We start from the raw sequence: 18,949 nt of genomic DNA, 5'->3' as shown, positions 1-18,949 counted from the left end.
CTACAGGTGTGGTGCCCGACCACTGGAGGACTGCTAACGTGCTACCGCTCTTTCAAAAGGGAGAGAGGGATAGACCGCATAATTACAGGCCAGTCAGCCTAACCTCGGTGGTGGGAAAATTATTGGAAAAAGTTCTGAGGGACAGGAGAAATCTTCATTTAGAAAGACACGGATTAATCAGGGACAGTCAGCATGGATTTCTTAACGGAAGGTCGTGTCTGACTAACGCAATTCAATTTTTCGAGGAGGTAACAAGGAGGGTCGATGAGGGTAGTGCCTTTGATGTAGTCTATATGGATTTTAGCAAGGCTTTTGATAAGGTCCCGCATGCCAGATTGGTCACGAAAGTAAAAGCCCATGGGATCCAAGGCAAAGTGGCAAGTTGGATCCAAAATTGGCTCAGAGACAGGAAACAAAGGGTAATGGTCGAAGGGTGTTTTTGTGACCGGAAGGCTGTTTCCAGTGGGGTTCCGCAGGGCTCACAGAATCACAGAAACCCCACAGTGCAGATAGAGGCCATTTCGGCCCATCGAGCCTGCACCGACTCAGTACTGGGCCCTTTGCTTTTTCTGGTATATATCAATGATTTGGATTTGAATGTAGGAAGTATGATTAAGAAGTTTGCAGATGATACAAAAATTGGCCGTGTGGTTAATAATGAAACAGAATGCTGTAGACTGCAGGAAGATATCAATGGACTCGTCTAGTGGGCAGAACAGTGGCAAATGGAATTCAGTTGGAATACACAATAAATGGTAGGACACTGAGAAATGCAGAGGATCAGCGGGACCTTGGAGTGCATGTCCACAGATCCCTGAAGGTAGCAGGACAGGTAGATAAAGTGGTTAAGCAGGCATACGGGATACTTGCCTTTATTAGCCGAGGCGTAGAATATAAGAGCGGGGAGGTTATGCTTCAACTGTATAAAACACTAGTTAGGCCGCAGCTAGAGTGCCGCGTGCAGTTCTGGTCACCACATTACAAGAAGGATGCGATTGCACTAGAGAAGGTGCAGAGGAGATTTCCGAGGATGTTGCCTGGGCTGGGGAATTTTAGTTATGAGGAAAGATTGGATAGGCTGGGGTTGTTTTCTTTGGAACACAGGAGGCTGAGGCGAGACCTAATTGAGGTGTGTAAAATTATGAGGGGCCGAGATAGAGTGGATAGGAAGGACCTATTTCCCTTAGCAGAAGGGTCAATAATAGATTTCAAGTAATTGGTAGGAGGTTTACAGGGAATTTGAGGAGACATTTTTTCACCCAGTGAATGGTGGGGGTCTGGAATGCACTGCCTGAAAGGGTGGTAGAGGCAGAAACCCTCATCACGTTTAAAAAGTACTTGGATATGCACTTGAACTGCCGTAACCTACAAGGCTACGGACCAAGTGCTGTAAAGTGGGATTTGGGTGGATTGCTCTTTGTCGGCTGGCACGGACAAGATGGGCCGAATGGCCTCCTTCTGTGCTGTAAATTTCTATGATTCTGCCTGATCATGTGACATCTGCCCACACGACTTCTACAAATGTTATTACATTGTAGCCAGGATTGTTTAGTTTCCAATTCCGCCCATTTTGAAGCCAGGTCTCCGTTATGGCTACTATTGCATAACCCCATGTGGCAACTTGCGCCTGCAAATCGTCAATCTTATTTGTAACACTCCTCGCATTAACACACATGCATTTCAACAGCATGCTAGTTGGCTTTGCTTTTTTCCTGAATTTAACTGCTGCTCTTTCTACATTCTTCTTTGTTCTGTTGCTGTTTGTCCCTCCGAGTTTTCTATGCACCTTGTCTCTCCTCTCTGCTGCTGTGTCCTGGTGGCCCTCCGCCAGTGTGTGTATTTTGGCTATCTTATTTTCTTCTTCTGCTTATTTCGGCCCTGTGTCTGGAGCCCCTTGCATTTGTGTAGCAGCAGGAGAATGTGCAGCGAAGAAATGGTCAAAGGAAAGCGAGAGAGAGAGACAGAGAGAGAGAGAGAGAGAGAGAGCAGCAAAAAGGATGTTGATTGATTAAGAGCAGTGTGTGCGCGTGTGTGTGCAAAACGTTGAGCAGCCTGTGGCGGCAGCAAAAGCCTACTGCACCCGGTATTCCCAGGCGGTCTCCCATCCAAGTACTAACCAGGCCTGACTCTGCTTAGCTTCCGAGATCAGACGAGATCGGGCACATTCAGACTAGTATGGCCGTAGGCATATGCTAGCTGGCTTTCTCTTTACTTAAAGCTGTCGCCCATTTTTTTCTCTTCTACGCATTCATACAAGTATTCAACACTCAATTTACATTTACAAATTTTACTCCTCCCGCAACCCCCCACCCCCCCTCCACCTCTTCTTGCTGCTCTGCCTCCCACACAAACAAACTACAAGCCCAACCCTTCATTGCCTTCTATTCAAATATTACATCAAATAAACATGCTCAAACACCAAGTCTTAAGGGCTGTAGCATCTTTCAAACTGGACAAATACCCAGGCCCGCATCAAATCTATCCCACACTCTTAAGAGAAGTAAGACACCAAATAGCACAGGCTCTCACCATCATTTTACAATCCTCTCTGGCTACAGGTGTGGTGCCCGACCACTGGAGGACTGCTAACGTGCTACCGTTCTTTCAAAAGGGAGAGAGGGATAGACCGCATAATTACAGGACAGTCAGCCTAACCTCGGTGGTGGGAAAATTATTGGAAAAAGTTCTGAGGGACAGGAGAAATCTTCATTTAGAAAGACACGGATTAATCAGGGACAGTCAGCATGGATTTCTTAACGGAAGGTCGTGTCTGACTAACGCAATTCAATTTTTCGAGGAGGTAACAAGGAGGGTCGATGAGGGTAGTGCCTTTGATGTAGTCTATATGGATTTTAGCAAGGCTTTTGATAAGGTCCCGCATGCCAGATTGGTCACGAAAGTAAAAGCCCATGGGATCCAAGGCAAAGTGGCAAGTTGGATCCAAAATTGGCTCAGAGGCAGGAAACAAAGGGTAATGGTCGAAGGGTGTTTTTGTGACCGGAAGGCTGTTTCCAGTGGGGTTCCGCAGGGCTCACAGAATCACAGAAACCCCACAGTGCAGATAGAGGCCATTTCGGCCCATCAGTACTGGGCCCTTTGCTTTTTCTGGTATATATCAATGATTTGGATTTGAATGTAGGAAGTATGATTAAGAAGTTTGCAGATGATACAAAAATTGGCCGTGTGGTTAATAATGAAACAGAATGCTGTAGACTGCAGGAAGATATCAATGGACTCGTCTAGTGGGCAGAACAGTGGCAAATGGAATTCAGTTGGAATACACAATAAATGGTAGGACACTGAGAAATGCAGAGGATCAGCGGGACCTTGGAGTGCATGTCCACAGATCCCTGAAGGTAGCAGGACAGGTAGATAAAGTGGTTAAGCAGGCATACGGGATACTTGCCTTTATTAGCCGAGGCGTAGAATATAAGAGCGGGGAGGTTATGCTTCAACTGTATAAAACACTAGTTAGGCCGCAGCTAGAGTGCCGCGTGCAGTTCTGGTCACCACATTACAAGAAGGATGCGATTGCACTAGAGAAGGTGCAGAGGAGATTTCCGAGGATGTTGCCTGGGCTGGGGAATTTTAGTTATGAGGAAAGATTGGATAGGCTGGGGTTGTTTTCTTTGGAACACAGGAGGCTGAGGCGAGACCTAATTGAGGTGTGTAAAATTATGAGGGGCCGAGATAGAGTGGATAGGAAGGACCTATTTCCCTTAGCAGAAGGGTCAATAATAGATTTCAAGTAATTGGTAGGAGGTTTACAGGGAATTTGAGGAGACATTTTTTCACCCAGTGAATGGTGGGGGTCTGGAATGCACTGCCTGAAAGGGTGGTAGAGGCAGAAACCCTCATCACGTTTAAAAAGTACTTGGATATGCACTTGAACTGCCGTAACCTACAAGGCTACGGACCAAGTGCTGTAAAGTGGGATTTGGGTGGATTGCTCTTTGTCGGCTGGCACGGACAAGATGGGCCGAATGGCCTCCTTCTGTGCTGTAAATTTCTATGATTCTGCCTGATCATGTGACATCTGCCCACACGACTTCTACAAATGTTATTACATTGTAGCCAGGATTGTTTAGTTTCCAATTCCGCCCATTTTGAAGCCAGGTCTCCGTTATAGCTACTATTGCATAACCCCATGTGGCAACTTGCGCCTGCAACTCGTCAATCTTATTTGTAACGCTCCTCACATTAACACACATGCATTTCAACAGCATGCTAGTTGGCTTTGCTTTTTTCCTGAATTTAACTGCTGCTCTTTCTACATTCTTCTTTGTTCTGTTGCTGTTTGTCCCTCCGAGTTTTCTATGCACCTTGTCTCTCCTCTCTGCTGCTGTGTCCTGGTGGCCCTCCGCCAGTGTGTGTATTTTGGCTATCTTATTTTCTTCTTCTGCTTATTTCGGCCCTGTGTCTGGAGCCCCTTGCATTTGTGTAGCAGCAGGAGAATGTGCAGCGAAGAAATGGTCAAAGGAAAGCGAGAGAGAGAGACAGAGAGAGAGAGAGAGAGAGAGAGAGAGAGCAGCAAAAAGGATGTTGATTGATTAAGAGCAGTGTGTGCGCGTGTGTGTGCAAAACGTTGAGCAGCCTGTGGCGGCAGCAAAAGCCTACTGCACCCGGTATTCCCAGGCAGTCTCCCATCCAAGTACTAACCAGGCCTGACTCTGCTTAGCTTCCGAGATCAGACGAGATCGGGCGCATTCAGACTAGTATGGCCGTAGGCATATGCTAGCTGGCTTTCTCTTTACTTAAAGCTGTCGCCCATTTTTTTCTCTTCTACGCATTCATACAAGTATTCAACACTCAATTTACATTTACAAATTTTACTCCTCCCGCAACCCCCCACCCCCCCTCCACCTCTTCTTGCTGCTCTGCCTCCCACACAAACAAACTACAAGCCCAACCCTTCATTGCCTTCTATTCAAATATTACATCAAATAAACATGCTCAAACACCAAGTCTTAAGGGCTGTAGTATCTTTCAAACTGGACAAATACCCAGGCCCGCATCAAATCTATCCCACACTCTTAAGAGAAGTAAGACACCAAATAGCACAGGCTCTCACCATCATTTTACAATCCTCTCTGGCTACAGGTGTGGTGCCCGACCACTGGAGGACTGCTAACGTGCTACCGTTCTTTCAAAAGGGAGAGAGGGATAGACCGCATAATTACAGGCCAGTCAGCCTAACCTCGGTGGTGGGAAAATTATTGGAAAAAGTTCTGAGGGACAGGAGAAATCTTCATTTAGAAAGACACGGATTAATCAGGGACAGTCAGCATGGATTTCTTAACGGAAGGTCGTGTCTGACTAACGCAATTCAATTTTTCGAGGAGGTAACAAGGAGGGTCGATGAGGGTAGTGCCTTTGATGTAGTCTATATGGATTTTAGCAAGGCTTTTGATAAGGTCCCGCATGCCAGATTGGTCACGAAAGTAAAAGCCCATGGGATCCAAGGCAAAGTGGCAAGTTGGATCCAAAATTGGCTCAGAGGCAGGAAACAAAGGGTAATGGTCGAAGGGTGTTTTTGTGACCGGAAGGCTGTTTCCAGTGGGGTTCCGCAGGGCTCACAGAATCACAGAAACCCCACAGTGCAGATAGAGGCCATTTCGGCCCATCGAGCCTGCACCGACTCAGTACTGGGCCCTTTGCTTTTTCTGGTATATATCAATGATTTGGATTTGAATGTAGGAAGTATGATTAAGAAGTTTGCAGATGATACAAAAATTGGCCGTGTGGTTAATAATGAAACAGAATGCTGTAGACTGCAGGAAGATATCAATGGACTCGTCTAGTGGGCAGAACAGTGGCAAATGGAATTCAGTTGGAATACACAATAAATGGTAGGACACTGAGAAATGCAGAGGATCAGCGGGACCTTGGAGTGCATGTCCACAGATCCCTGAAGGTAGCAGGACAGGTAGATAAAGTGGTTAAGCAGGCATACGGGATACTTGCCTTTATTAGCCGAGGCGTAGAATATAAGAGCGGGGAGGTTATGCTTCAACTGTATAAAACACTAGTTAGGCCGCAGCTAGAGTGCCGCGTGCAGTTCTGGTCACCACATTACAAGAAGGATGCGATTGCACTAGAGAAGGTGCAGAGGAGATTTCCGAGGATGTTGCCTGGGCTGGGGAATTTTAGCTATGAGGAAAGATTGGATAGGCTGGGGTTGTTTTCTTTGGAATACAGGAGGCTGAGGCGAGACCTAATTGAGGTGTGTAAAATTATGAGGGGCCGAGATAGAGTGGATAGGAAGGACCTATTTCCCTTAGCAGAAGGGTCAATAATAGATTTCAAGTAATTGGTAGGAGGTTTACAGGGAATTTGAGGAGACATTTTTTCACCCAGTGAATGGTGGGGGTCTGGAATGCACTGCCTGAAAGGGTGGTAGAGGCAGAAACCCTCATCACGTTTAAAAAGTACTTGGATATGCACTTGAACTGCCGTAACCTACAAGGTAACGGACCAAGTGCTGTAAAGTGGGATTTGGGTGGATTGCTCTTTGTCGGCTGGCACGGACAAGATGGGCCGAATGGCCTCCTTCTGTGCTGTAAATTTCTATGATTCTGCCTGATCATGTGACATCTGCCCACACGACTTCTACAAATGTTATTACATTGTAGCCAGGATTGTTTAGTTTCCAATTCCGCCCATTTTGAAGCCAGGTCTCCGTTATGGCTACTATTGCATAACCCCATGTGGCAACTTGCGCCTGCAACTCGTCAATCTTATTTGTAACACTCCTCGCATTAACACACATGCATTTCAACAGCATGCTAGTTGGCTTTGCTTTTTTCCTGAATTTAACTGCTGCTCTTTCTACATTCTTCTTTGTTCTGTTGCTGTTTGTCCCTCCGAGTTTTCTATGCACCTTGTCTCTCCTCTCTGCTGCTGTGTCCTGGTGGCCCTCCGCCAGTGTGTGTATTTTGGCTATCTTATTTTCTTCTTCTGCTTATTTCGGCCCTGTGTCTGGAGCCCCTTGCATTTGTGTAGCAGCAGGAGAATGTGCAGCGAAGAAATGGTCAAAGGAAAGCGAGAGAGAGAGAGAGAGAGAGAGAGAGAGCAGCAAAAAGGATGTTGATTGATTAAGAGCAGTGTGTGCGCGTGTGTGTGCAAAACGTTGAGCAGCCTGTGGCGGCAGCAAAAGCCTACTGCACCCGGTATTCCCAGGCAGTCTCCCATCCAAGTACTAACCAGGCCTGACTCTGCTTAGCTTCCGAGATCAGACGAGATCGGGCGCATTCAGACTAGTATGGCCGTAGGCATATGCTAGCTGGCTTTCTCTTTACTTAAAGCTGTCGCCCATTTTTTTCTCTTCTACGCATTCATACAAGTATTCAACACTCAATTTACATTTACAAATTTTACTCCTCCCGCAACCCCCCACCCCCCCTCCACCTCTTCTTGCTGCTCTGCCTCCCACACAAACAAACTACAAGCCCAACCCTTCATTGCCTTCTATTCAAATATTACATCAAATAAACATGCTCAAACACCAAGTCTTAAGGGCTGTAGCATCTTTCAAACTGGACAAATACCCAGGCCCGCATCAAATCTATCCCACACTCTTAAGAGAAGTAAGACACCAAATAGCACAGGCTCTCACCATCATTTTACAATCCTCTCTGGCTACAGGTGTGGTGCCCGACCACTGGAGGACTGCTAACGTGCTACCGTTCTTTCAAAAGGGAGAGAGGGATAGACCGCATAATTACAGGCCAGTCAGCCTAACCTCGGTGGTGGGAAAATTATTGGAAAAAGTTCTGAGGGACAGGAGAAATCTTCATTTAGAAAGACACGGATTAATCAGGGACAGTCAGCATGGATTTCTTAACGGAAGGTCGTGTCTGACTAACGCAATTCAATTTTTCGAGGAGGTAACAAGGAGGGTCGATGAGGGTAGTGCCTTTGATGTAGTCTATATGGATTTTAGCAAGGCTTTTGATAAGGTCCCGCATGCCAGATTGGTCACGAAAGTAAAAGCCCATGGGATCCAAGGCAAAGTGGCAAGTTGGATCCAAAATTGGCTCAGAGGCAGGAAACAAAGGGTAATGGTCGAAGGGTGTTTTTGTGACCGGAAGGCTGTTTCCAGTGGGGTTCCGCAGGGCTCACAGAATCACAGAAACCCCACAGTGCAGATAGAGGCCATTTCGGCCCATCGAGCCTGCACCGACTCAGTACTGGGCCCTTTGCTTTTTCTGGTATATATCAATGATTTGGATTTGAATGTAGGAAGTATGATTAAGAAGTTTGCAGATGATACAAAAATTGGCCGTGTGGTTAATAATGAAACAGAATGCTGTAGACTGCAGGAAGATATCAATGGACTCGTCTAGTGGGCAGAACAGTGGCAAATGGAATTCAGTTGGAATACACAATAAATGGTAGGACACTGAGAAATGCAGAGGATCAGCGGGACCTTGGAGTGCATGTCCACAGATCCCTGAAGGTAGCAGGACAGGTAGATAAAGTGGTTAAGCAGGCATACGGGATACTTGCCTTTATTAGCCGAGGCGTAGAATATAAGAGCGGGGAGGTTATGCTTCAACTGTATAAAACACTAGTTAGGCCGCAGCTAGAGTGCCGCGTGCAGTTCTGGTCACCACATTACAAGAAGGATGCGATTGCACTAGAGAAGGTGCAGAGGAGATTTCCGAGGATGTTGCCTGGGCTGGGGAATTTTAGTTATGAGGAAAGATTGGATAGGCTGGGGTTGTTTTCTTTGGAACACAGGAGGCTGAGGCGAGACCTAATTGAGGTGTGTAAAATTATGAGGGGCCGAGATAGAGTGGATAGGAAGGACCTATTTCCCTTAGCAGAAGGGTCAATAATAGATTTCAAGTAATTGGTAGGAGGTTTACAGGGAATTTGAGGAGACATTTTTTCACCCAGTGAATGGTGGGGGTCTGGAATGCACTGCCTGAAAGGGTGGTAGAGGCAGAAACCCTCATCACGTTTAAAAAGTACTTGGATATGCACTTGAACTGCCGTAACCTACAAGGCTACGGACCAAGTGCTGTAAAGTGGGATTTGGGTGGATTGCTCTTTGTCGGCTGGCACGGACAAGATGGGCCGAATGGCCTCCTTCTGTGCTGTAAATTTCTATGATTCTGCCTGATCATGTGACATCTGCCCACACGACTTCTACAAATGTTATTACATTGTAGCCAGGATTGTTTAGTTTCCAATTCCGCCCATTTTGAAGCCAGGTCTCCGTTATGGCTACTATTGCATAACCCCATGTGGCAACTTGCGCCTGCAACTCGTCAATCTTATTTGTAACGCTCCTCGCATTAACACACATGCATTTCAACAGCATGCTAGTTGGCTTTGCTTTTTTCCTGAATTTAACTGCTGCTCTTTCGACATTCTTCTTTGTTCTGTTGCTGTTTGTCCCTCCGAGTTTTCTATGCACCTTGTCTCTCCTCTCTGCTGCTGTGTCCTGGTGGCCCTCCGCCAGTGTGTGTATTTTGGCTATCTTATTTTCTTCTTCTGCTTATTTCGGCCCTGTGTCTGGAGCCCCTTGCATTTGTGTAGCAGCAGGAGAATGTGCAGCGAAGAAATGGTCAAAGGAAAGCGAGAGAGAGAGAGAGAGAGCAGCAAAAAGGATGTTGATTGATTAAGAGCAGTGTGTGCGCGTGTGTGTGCAAAACGTTGAGCAGCCTGTGGCGGCAGCAAAAGCCTACTGCACCTGGTATTCCCAGGCGGTCTCCCATCCAAGTACTAACCAGGCCTGACTCTGCTTAGCTTCCGAGATCAGACGAGATCGGGCGCATTCAGACTAGTATGGCCGTAGGCATATGCTGGCTGGCTTTCTCTTTACTTAAAGCTGTCGCCCATTTTTTTCTCTTCTACGCATTCATACAAGTACTCAACACTCAATTTACATTTACAAATTTTACTCCTCCCGCAACCCCCCACCCCCCCTCCACCTCTTCTTGCTGCTCTGCCTCCCACACAAACAAACTACAAGCCCAACCCTTCATTGCCTTCTATTCAAATATTACATCAAATAAACATGCTCAAACACCAAGTCTTAAGGGCTGTAGCATCTTTCAAACTGGACAAATACCCAGGCCCGCATCAAATCTATCCCACACTCTTAAGGGAAGTAAGACACCAAATAGCACAGGCTCTCACCATCATTTTACAATCCTCTCTGGCTACAGGTGTGGTGCCCGACCACTGGAGGACTGCTAACGTGCTACCGTTCTTTCAAAAGGGAGAGAGGGATAGACCGCATAATTACAGGCCAGTCAGCCTAACCTCGGTGGTGGGAAAATTATTGGAAAAAGTTCTGAGGGACAGGAGAAATCTTCATTTAGAAAGACACGGATTAATCAGGGACAGTCAGCATGGATTTCTTAACGGAAGGTCGTGTCTGACTAACGCAATTCAATTTTTCGAGGAGGTAACAAGGAGGGTCGATGAGGGTAGTGCCTTTGATGTAGTCTATATGGATTTTAGCAAGGCTTTTGATAAGGTCCCGCATGCCAGATTGGTCACGAAAGTAAAAGCCCATGGGATCCAAGGCAAAGTGGCAAGTTGGATCCAAAATTGGCTCAGAGGCAGGAAACAAAGGGTAATGGTCGAAGGGTGTTTTTGTGACCGGAAGGCTGTTTCCAGTGGGGTTCCGCAGGGCTCACAGAATCACAGAAACCCCACAGTGCAGATAGAGGCCATTTCGGCCCATCGAGCCTGCACCGACTCAGTACTGGGCCCTTTGCTTTTTCTGGTATATATCAATGATTTGGATTTGAATGTAGGAAGTATGATTAAGAAGTTTGCAGATGATACAAAAATTGGCCGTGTGGTTAATAATGAAACAGAATGCTGTAGACTGCAGGAAGATATCAATGGACTCGTCTAGTGGGCAGAACAGTGGCAAATGGAATTCAGTTGGAATACACAATAAATGGTAGGACACTGAGAAATGCAGAGGATCAGCGGGACCTTGGAGTGCATGTCCACAGATCCCTGAAGGTAGCAGGACAGGTAGATAAAGTGGTTAAGCAGGCATACGGGATACTTGCCTTTATTAGCCGAGGCGTAGAATATAAGAGCGGGGAGGTTATGCTTCAACTGTATAAAACACTAGTTAGGCCGCAGCTAGAGTGCCGCGTGCAGTTCTGGTCACCACATTACAAGAAGGATGCGATTGCACTAGAGAAGGTGCAGAGGAGATTTCCGAGGATGTTGCCTGGGCTGGGGAATTTTAGTTATGAGGAAAGATTGGATAGGCTGGGGTTGTTTTCTTTGGAACACAGGAGGCTGAGGTGAGACCTAATTGAGGTGTGTAAAATTATGAGGGGCCGAGATAGAGTGGATAGGAAGGACCTATTTCCCTTAGCAGAAGGGTCAATAATAGATTTCAAGTAATTGGTAGGAGGTTTACAGGGAATTTGAGGAGACATTTTTTCACCCAGTGAATCGTGGGGGTCTGGAATGCACTGCCTGAAAGGGTGGTAGAGGCAGAAACCCTCATCACGTTTAAAAAGTACTTGGATATGCACTTGAACTGCCGTAACCTACAAGGCTACGGACCAAGTGCTGTAAAGTGGGATTTGGGTGGATTGCTCTTTGTCGGCTGGCACGGACAAGATGGGCCGAATGGCCTCCTTCTGTGCTGTAAATTTCTATGATTCTGCCTGATCATGTGACATCTGCCCACACGACTTCTACAAATGTTATTACATTGTAGCCAGGATTGTTTAGTTTCCAATTCCGCCCATTTTGAAGCCAGGTCTCCGTTATGGCTACTATTGCATAACCCCATGTGGCAACTTGCGCCTGCAACTCGTCAATCTTATTTGTAACACTCCTCGCATTAACACACATGCATTTCAACAGCATGCTAGTTGGCTTTGCTTTTTTCCTGAATTTAACTGCTGCTCTTTCTACATTCTTCTTTGTTCTGTTGCTGTTTGTCCCTCCGAGTTTTCTATGCACCTTGTCTCTCCTCTCTGCTGCTGTGTCCTGGTGGCCCTCCGCCAGTGTGTGTATTTTGGCTATCTTATTTTCTTCTTCTGCTTATTTCGGCCCTGTGTCTGGAGCCCCTTGCATTTGTGTAGCAGCAGGAGAATGTGCAGCGAAGAAATGGTCAAAGGAAAGCGAGAGAGAGAGAGAGAGAGAGAGCAGCAAAAAGGATGTTGATTGATTAAGAGCAGTGTGTGCGCGTGTGTGTGCAAAACGTTGAGCAGCCTGTGGCGGCAGCAAAAGCCTACTGCACCTGGTATTCCCAGGCAGTCTCCCATCCAAGTACTAACCAGGCCTGACTCTGCTTAGTTTCCGAGATCAGACGAGATCGGGCACATTCAGACTAGTATGGCCGTAGGCATATGCTAGCTGGCTTTCTCTTTACTTAAAGCTGTCGCCCATTTTTTTCTCTTCTACGCATTCATACAAGTATTCAACACTCAATTTACATTTACAAATTTTACTCCTCCCGCAACCCCCCACCCCCCCTCCACCTCTTCTTGCTGCTCTGCCTCCCACACAAACAAACTACAAGCCCAACCCTTCATTGCCTTCTATTCAAATATTACATCAAATAAACATGCTCAAACACCAAGTCTTAAGGGCTGTAGCATCTTTCAAACTGGACAAATACCCAGGCCCGCATCAAATCTATCCCACACTCTTAAGAGAAGTAAGACACCAAATAGCACAGGCTCTCACCATCATTTTACAATCCTCTCTGGCTACAGGTGTGGTGCCCGACCACTGGAGGACTGCTAACGTGCTACCGTTCTTTCAAAAGGGAGAGAGGGATAGACCGCATAATTACAGGCCAGTCAGCCTAACCTCGGTGGTGGGAAAATTATTGGAAAAAGTTCTGAGGGACAGGAGAAATCTTCATTTAGAAAGACACGGATTAATCAGGGACAGTCAGCATGGATTTCTTAACGGAAGGTCGTGTCTGACTAACGCAATTCAATTTTTCGAGGAGGTAACAAGGAGGGTCGATGAGGGTAGTGCCTTTGATGTAGTCTATATGGATTTTAGCAAGGCTTTTGATAAGGTCCCGCATGCCAGATTGGTCACGAAAGTAAAAGCCCATGGGATCCAAGGCAAAGTGGCAAGTTGGATCCAAAATTGGCTCAGAGGCAGGAAACAAAGGGTAATGGTCGAAGGGTGTTTTTGTGACCGGAAGGCTGTTTCCAGTGGGGTTCCGCAGGGCTCACAGAATCACAGAAACCCCACAGTGCAGATAGAGGCCATTTCGGCCCATCGAGCCTGCACCGACTCAGTACTGGGCCCTTTGCTTTTTCTGGTATATATCAATGATTTGGATTTGAATGTAGGAAGTATGATTAAGAAGTTTGCAGATGATACAAAAATTGGCCGTGTGGTTAATAATGAAACAGAATGCTGTAGACTGCAGGAAGATATCAATGGACTCGTCTAGTGGGCAGAACAGTGGCAAATGGAATTCAGTTGGAATACACAATAAATGGTAGGACACTGAGAAATGCAGAGGATCAGCGGGACCTTGGAGTGCATGTCCACAGATCCCTGAAGGTAGCAGGACAGGTAGATAAAGTGGTTAAGCAGGCATACGGGATACTTGCCTTTATTAGCCGAGGCGTAGAATATAAGAGCGGGGAGGTTATGCTTCAACTGTATAAAACACTAGTTAGGCCGCAGCTAGAGTGCCGCGTGCAGTTCTGGTCACCACATTACAAGAAGGATGCGATTGCACTAGAGAAGGTGCAGAGGAGATTTCCGAGGATGTTGCCTGGGCTGGGGAATTTTAGTTATGAGGAAAGATTGGATAGGCTGGGGTTGTTTTCTTTGGAACACAGGAGGCTGAGGTGAGACCTAATTGAGGTGTGTAAAATTATGAGGGGCCGAGATAGAGTGGATAGGAAGGACCTATTTCCCTTAGCAGAAGGGTCAATAATAGATTTCAAGTAATTGGTAGGAGGTTTACAGGGAATTTGAGGAGACATTTTTTCACCCAGTGAATCGTGGGGGTCTGGAATGCACTGCCTGAAAGGGTGGTAGAGGCAGAAACCCTCATCACGTTTAAAAAGTACTTGGATATGCACTTGAACTGCCGTAACCTACAAGGCTACGGACCAAGTGCTGTAAAGTGGGATTTGGGTGGATTGCTCTTTGTCGGCTGGCACGGACAAGATGGGCCGAATGGCCTCCTTCTGTGCTGTAAATTTCTATGATTCTGCCTGATCATGTGACATCTGCCCACACGACTTCTACAAATGTTATTACATTGTAGCCAGGATTGTTTAGTTTCCAATTCCGCCCATTTTGAAGCCAGGTCTCCGTTATGGCTACTATTGCATAACCCCATGTGGCAACTTGCGCCTGCAACTCGTCAATCTTATTTGTAACACTCCTCGCATTAACACACATGCATTTCAACAGCATGCTAGTTGGCTTTGCTTTTTTCCTGAATTTAACTGCTGCTCTTTCTACATTCTTCTTTGTTCTGTTGCTGTTTGTCCCTCCGAGTTTTCTATGCACCTTGTCTCTCCTCTCTGCTGCTGTGTCCTGGTGGCCCTCCGCCAGTGTGTGTATTTTGGCTATCTTATTTTCTTCTTCTGCTTATTTCGGCCCTGTGTCTGGAGCCCCTTGCATTTGTGTAGCAGCAGGAGAATGTGCAGCGAAGAAATGGTCAAAGGAAAGCGAGAGAGAGAGAGAGAGAGAGAGCAGCAAAAAGGATGTTGATTGATTAAGAGCAGTGTGTGCGCGTGTGTGTGCAAAACGTTGAGCAGCCTGTGGCGGCAGCAAAAGCCTACTGCACCTGGTATTCCCAGGCAGTCTCCCATCCAAGTACTAACCAGGCCTGACTCTGCTTAGTTTCCGAGATCAGACGAGATCGGGCACATTCAGACTAGTATGGCCGTAGGCATATGCTAGCTGGCTTTCTCTTTACTTAAAGCTGTCGCCCATTTTTTTCTCTTCTACGCATTCATACAAGTATTCAACACTCAATTTACATTTACAAATTTTACTCCTCCCGCAACCCCCCACCCCCCCTCCACCTCTTCTTGCTGCTCTGCCTCCCACACAAACAAACTACAAGCCCAACCCTTCATTGCCTTCTATTCAAATATTACATCAAATAAACATGCTCAAACACCAAGTCTTAAGGGCTGTAGCATCTTTCAAACTGGACAAATACCCAGGCCCGCATCAAATCTATCCCACACTCTTAAGAGAAGTAAGACACCAAATAGCACAGGCTCTCACCATCATTTTACAATCCTCTCTGGCTACAGGTGTGGTGCCCGACCACTGGAGGACTGCTAACGTGCTACCGTTCTTTCAAAAGGGAGAGAGGGATAGACCGCATAATTACAGGCCAGTCAGCCTAACCTCGGTGGTGGGAAAATTATTGGAAAAAGTTCTGAGGGACAGGAGAAATCTTCATTTAGAAAGACACGGATTAATCAGGGACAGTCAGCATGGATTTCTTAACGGAAGGTCGTGTCTGACTAACGCAATTCAATTTTTCGAGGAGGTAACAAGGAGGGTCGATGAGGGTAGTGCCTTTGATGTAGTCTATATGGATTTTAGCAAGGCTTTTGATAAGGTCCCGCATGCCAGATTGGTCACGAAAGTAAAAGCCCATGGGATCCAAGGCAAAGTGGCAAGTTGGATCCAAAATTGGCTCAGAGGCAGGAAACAAAGGGTAATGGTCGAAGGGTGTTTTTGTGACCGGAAGGCTGTTTCCAGTGGGGTTCCGCAGGGCTCACAGAATCACAGAAACCCCACAGTGCAGATAGAGGCCATTTCGGCCCATCGAGCCTGCACCGACTCAGTACTGGACCCTTTGCTTTTTCTGGTATATATCAATGATTTGGATTTGAATGTAGGAAGTATGATTAAGAAGTTTGCAGATGATACAAAAATTGGCCGTGTGGTTAATAATGAAACAGAATGCTGTAGACTGCAGGAAGATATCAATGGACTCGTCTAGTGGGCAGAACAGTGGCAAATGGAATTCAGTTGGAATACACAATAAATGGTAGGACACTGAGAAATGCAGAGGATCAGCGGGACCTTGGAGTGCATGTCCACAGATCCCTGAAGGTAGCAGGACAGGTAGATAAAGTGGTTAAGCAGGCATACGGGATACTTGCCTTTATTAGCCGAGGCGTAGAATATAAGAGCGGGGAGGTTATGCTTCAACTGTATAAAACACTAGTTAGGCCGCAGCTAGAGTGCCGCGTGCAGTTCTGGTCACCACATTACAAGAAGGATGCGATTGCACTAGAGAAGGTGCAGAGGAGATTTCCGAGGATGTTGCCTGGGCTGGGGAATTTTAGTTATGAGGAAAGATTGGATAGGCTGGGGTTGTTTTCTTTGGAACACAGGAGGCTGAGGTGAGACCTAATTGAGGTGTGTAAAATTATGAGGGGCCGAGATAGAGTGGATAGGAAGGACCTATTTCCCTTAGCAGAAGGGTCAATAATAGATTTCAAGTAATTGGTAGGAGGTTTACAGGGAATTTGAGGAGACATTTTTTCACCCAGTGAATGGTGGGGGTCTGGAATGCACTGCCTGAAAGGGTGGTAGAGGCAGAAACCCTCATCACGTTTAAAAAGTACTTGGATATGCACTTGAACTGCCGTAACCTACAAGGCTACGGACCAAGTGCTGTAAAGTGGGATTTGGGTGGATTGCTCTTTGTCGGCTGGCACGGACAAGATGGGCCGAATGGCCTCCTTCTGTGCTGTAAATTTCTATGATTCTGCCTGATCATGTGACATCTGCCCACACGACTTCTACAAATGTTATTACATTGTAGCCAGGATTGTTTAGTTTCCAATTCCGCCCATTTTGAAGCCAGGTCTCCGTTATGGCTACTATTGCATAACCCCATGTGGCAACTTGCGCCTGCAACTCGTCAATCTTATTTGTAACGCTCCTCGCATTAACACACATGCATTTCAACAGCATGCTAGTTGGCTTTGCTTTTTTCCTGAATTTAACTGCTGCTCTTTCGACATTCTTCTTTGTTCTGTTGCTGTTTGTCCCTCCGAGTTTTCTATGCACCTTGTCTCTCCTCTCTGCTGCTGTGTCCTGGTGGCCCTCCGCCAGTGTGTGTATTTTGGCTATCTTATTTTCTTCTTCTGCTTATTTCGGCCCTGTGTCTGGAGCCCCTTGCATTTGTGTAGCAGCAGGAGAATGTGCAGCGAAGAAATGGTCAAAGGAAAGCGAGAGAGAGAGAGAGAGAGAGAGAGAGCAGCAAAAAGGATGTTGATTGATTAAGAGCAGTGTGTGCGCGTGTGTGTGCAAAACGTTGAGCAGCCTGTGGCGGCAGCAAAAGCCTACTGCACCTGGTATTCCCAGGCGGTCTCCCATCCAAGTACTAACCAGGCCTGACTCTGCTTAGCTTCCGAGATCAGACGAGATCGGGCGCATTCAGACTAGTATGGCCGTAGGCATATGCTGGCTGGCTTTCTCTTTACTTAAAGCTGTCGCCCATTTTTTTCTCTTCTACGCATTCATACAAGTATTCAACACTCAATTTACATTTACAAATTTTACTCCTCCCGCAACCCCCCACCCCCCCTCCACCTCTTCTTGCTGCTCTGCCTCCCACACAAACAAACTACAAGCCCAACCCTTCATTGCCTTCTATTCAAATATTACATCAAATAAACATGCTCAAACACCAAGTCTTAAGGGCTGTAGCATCTTTCAAACTGGACAAATACCCAGGCCCGCATCAAATCTATCCCACACTCTTAAGAGAAGTAAGACACCAAATAGCACAGGCTCTCACCATCATTTTACAATCCTCTCTGGCTACAGGTGTGGTGCCCGACCACTGGAGGACTGCTAACGTGCTACCGTTCTTTCAAAAGGGAGAGAGGGATAGACCGCATAATTACAGGCCAGTCAGCCTAACCTCGGTGGTGGGTAAATTATTGGAAAAAGTTCTGAGGGACAGGAGAAATCTTCATTTAGAAAGACACGGATTAATCAGGGACAGTCAGCATGGATTTCTTAACGGAAGGTCGTGTCTGACTAACGCAATTCAATTTTTCGAGGAGGTAACAAGGAGGGTCGATGAGGGTAGTGCCTTTGATGTAGTCTATATGGATTTTAGCAAGGCTTTTGATAAGGTCCCGCATGCCAGATTGGTCACGAAAGTAAAAGCCCATGGGATCCAAGGCAAAGTGGCAAGTTGGATCCAAAATTGGCTCAGAGGCAGGAAACAAAGGGTAATGGTCGAAGGGTGTTTTTGTGACCGGAAGGCTGTTTCCAGTGGGGTTCCGCAGGGCTCACAGAATCACAGAAACCCCACAGTGCAGATAGAGGCCATTTCGGCCCATCGAGCCTGCACCGACTCAGTACTGGGCCCTTTGCTTTTTCTGGTATATATCAATGATTTGGATTTGAATGTAGGAAGTATGATTAAGAAGTTTGCAGATGATACAAAAATTGGCCGTGTGGTTAATAATGAAACAGAATGCTGTAGACTGCAGGAAGATATCAATGGACTCGTCTAGTGGGCAGAACAGTGGCAAATGGAATTCAGTTGGAATACACAATAAATGGTAGGACACTGAGAAATGCAGAGGATCAGCGGGACCTTGGAGTGCATGTCCACAGATCCCTGAAGGTAGCAGGACAGGTAGATAAAGTGGTTAAGCAGGCATACGGGATACTTGCCTTTATTAGCCGAGGCGTAGAATATAAGAGCGGGGAGGTTATGCTTCAACTGTATAAAACACTAGTTAGGCCGCAGCTAGAGTGCCGCGTGCAGTTCTGGTCACCACATTACAAGAAGGATGCGATTGCACTAGAGAAGGTGCAGAGGAGATTTCCGAGGATGTTGCCTGGGCTGGGGAATTTTAGTTATGAGGAAAGATTGGATAGGCTGGGGTTGTTTTCTTTGGAACACAGGAGGCTGAGGCGAGACCTAATTGAGGTGTGTAAAATTATGAGGGGCCGAGATAGA

The 18,949-nt window shown here is 46.5% G+C and overlaps 7 non-coding genes across 7 annotated transcripts; all 7 read right to left on the bottom strand.

Moving 5' to 3' along the window:
- Window positions 1–2,068: 2,068 nt before the first annotated feature.
- LOC147083042 (5S ribosomal RNA) lies at window positions 2,069–2,187 on the bottom strand. The gene has a single exon (XR_015076108.1). It is a non-coding gene; the product is annotated as a 5S ribosomal RNA (ribosomal RNA).
- A 2,423-nt stretch (window positions 2,188–4,610) lies between these two features.
- LOC147083041 (5S ribosomal RNA) lies at window positions 4,611–4,729 on the bottom strand. The gene has a single exon (XR_015076149.1). It is a non-coding gene; the product is annotated as a 5S ribosomal RNA (ribosomal RNA).
- Window positions 4,730–7,154: 2,425 nt separating this feature from the next.
- On the bottom strand, window positions 7,155–7,273 carry LOC147083040 (5S ribosomal RNA). Its single transcript, XR_015076148.1, has one exon. It is a non-coding gene; the product is annotated as a 5S ribosomal RNA (ribosomal RNA).
- Window positions 7,274–9,688: 2,415 nt separating this feature from the next.
- Window positions 9,689–9,807, bottom strand: LOC147083039 (5S ribosomal RNA). The gene has a single exon (XR_015076201.1). It is a non-coding gene; the product is annotated as a 5S ribosomal RNA (ribosomal RNA).
- Window positions 9,808–12,226: 2,419 nt separating this feature from the next.
- On the bottom strand, window positions 12,227–12,345 carry LOC147083038 (5S ribosomal RNA). Its single transcript, XR_015076160.1, has one exon. It is a non-coding gene; the product is annotated as a 5S ribosomal RNA (ribosomal RNA).
- Window positions 12,346–14,764: 2,419 nt separating this feature from the next.
- On the bottom strand, window positions 14,765–14,883 carry LOC147083037 (5S ribosomal RNA). The gene has a single exon (XR_015076159.1). It is a non-coding gene; the product is annotated as a 5S ribosomal RNA (ribosomal RNA).
- A 2,423-nt stretch (window positions 14,884–17,306) lies between these two features.
- LOC147083036 (5S ribosomal RNA) lies at window positions 17,307–17,425 on the bottom strand. The gene has a single exon (XR_015076198.1). It is a non-coding gene; the product is annotated as a 5S ribosomal RNA (ribosomal RNA).
- Window positions 17,426–18,949: the final 1,524 nt, after the last annotated feature.

The sequence above is a fragment of the Somniosus microcephalus genome, unplaced genomic scaffold (genome assembly GCF_052327205.1).
Source record: "Somniosus microcephalus isolate GS21.2 unplaced genomic scaffold, FLI_Smic_1.0 scaffold110, whole genome shotgun sequence".
In the NCBI taxonomy this organism is placed as follows: Eukaryota; Metazoa; Chordata; class Chondrichthyes; order Squaliformes; family Somniosidae; genus Somniosus; species Somniosus microcephalus.
Note: the sequence above shows the minus strand (reverse complement) of the source record. Positions and strands in the feature narration are given on the sequence as shown.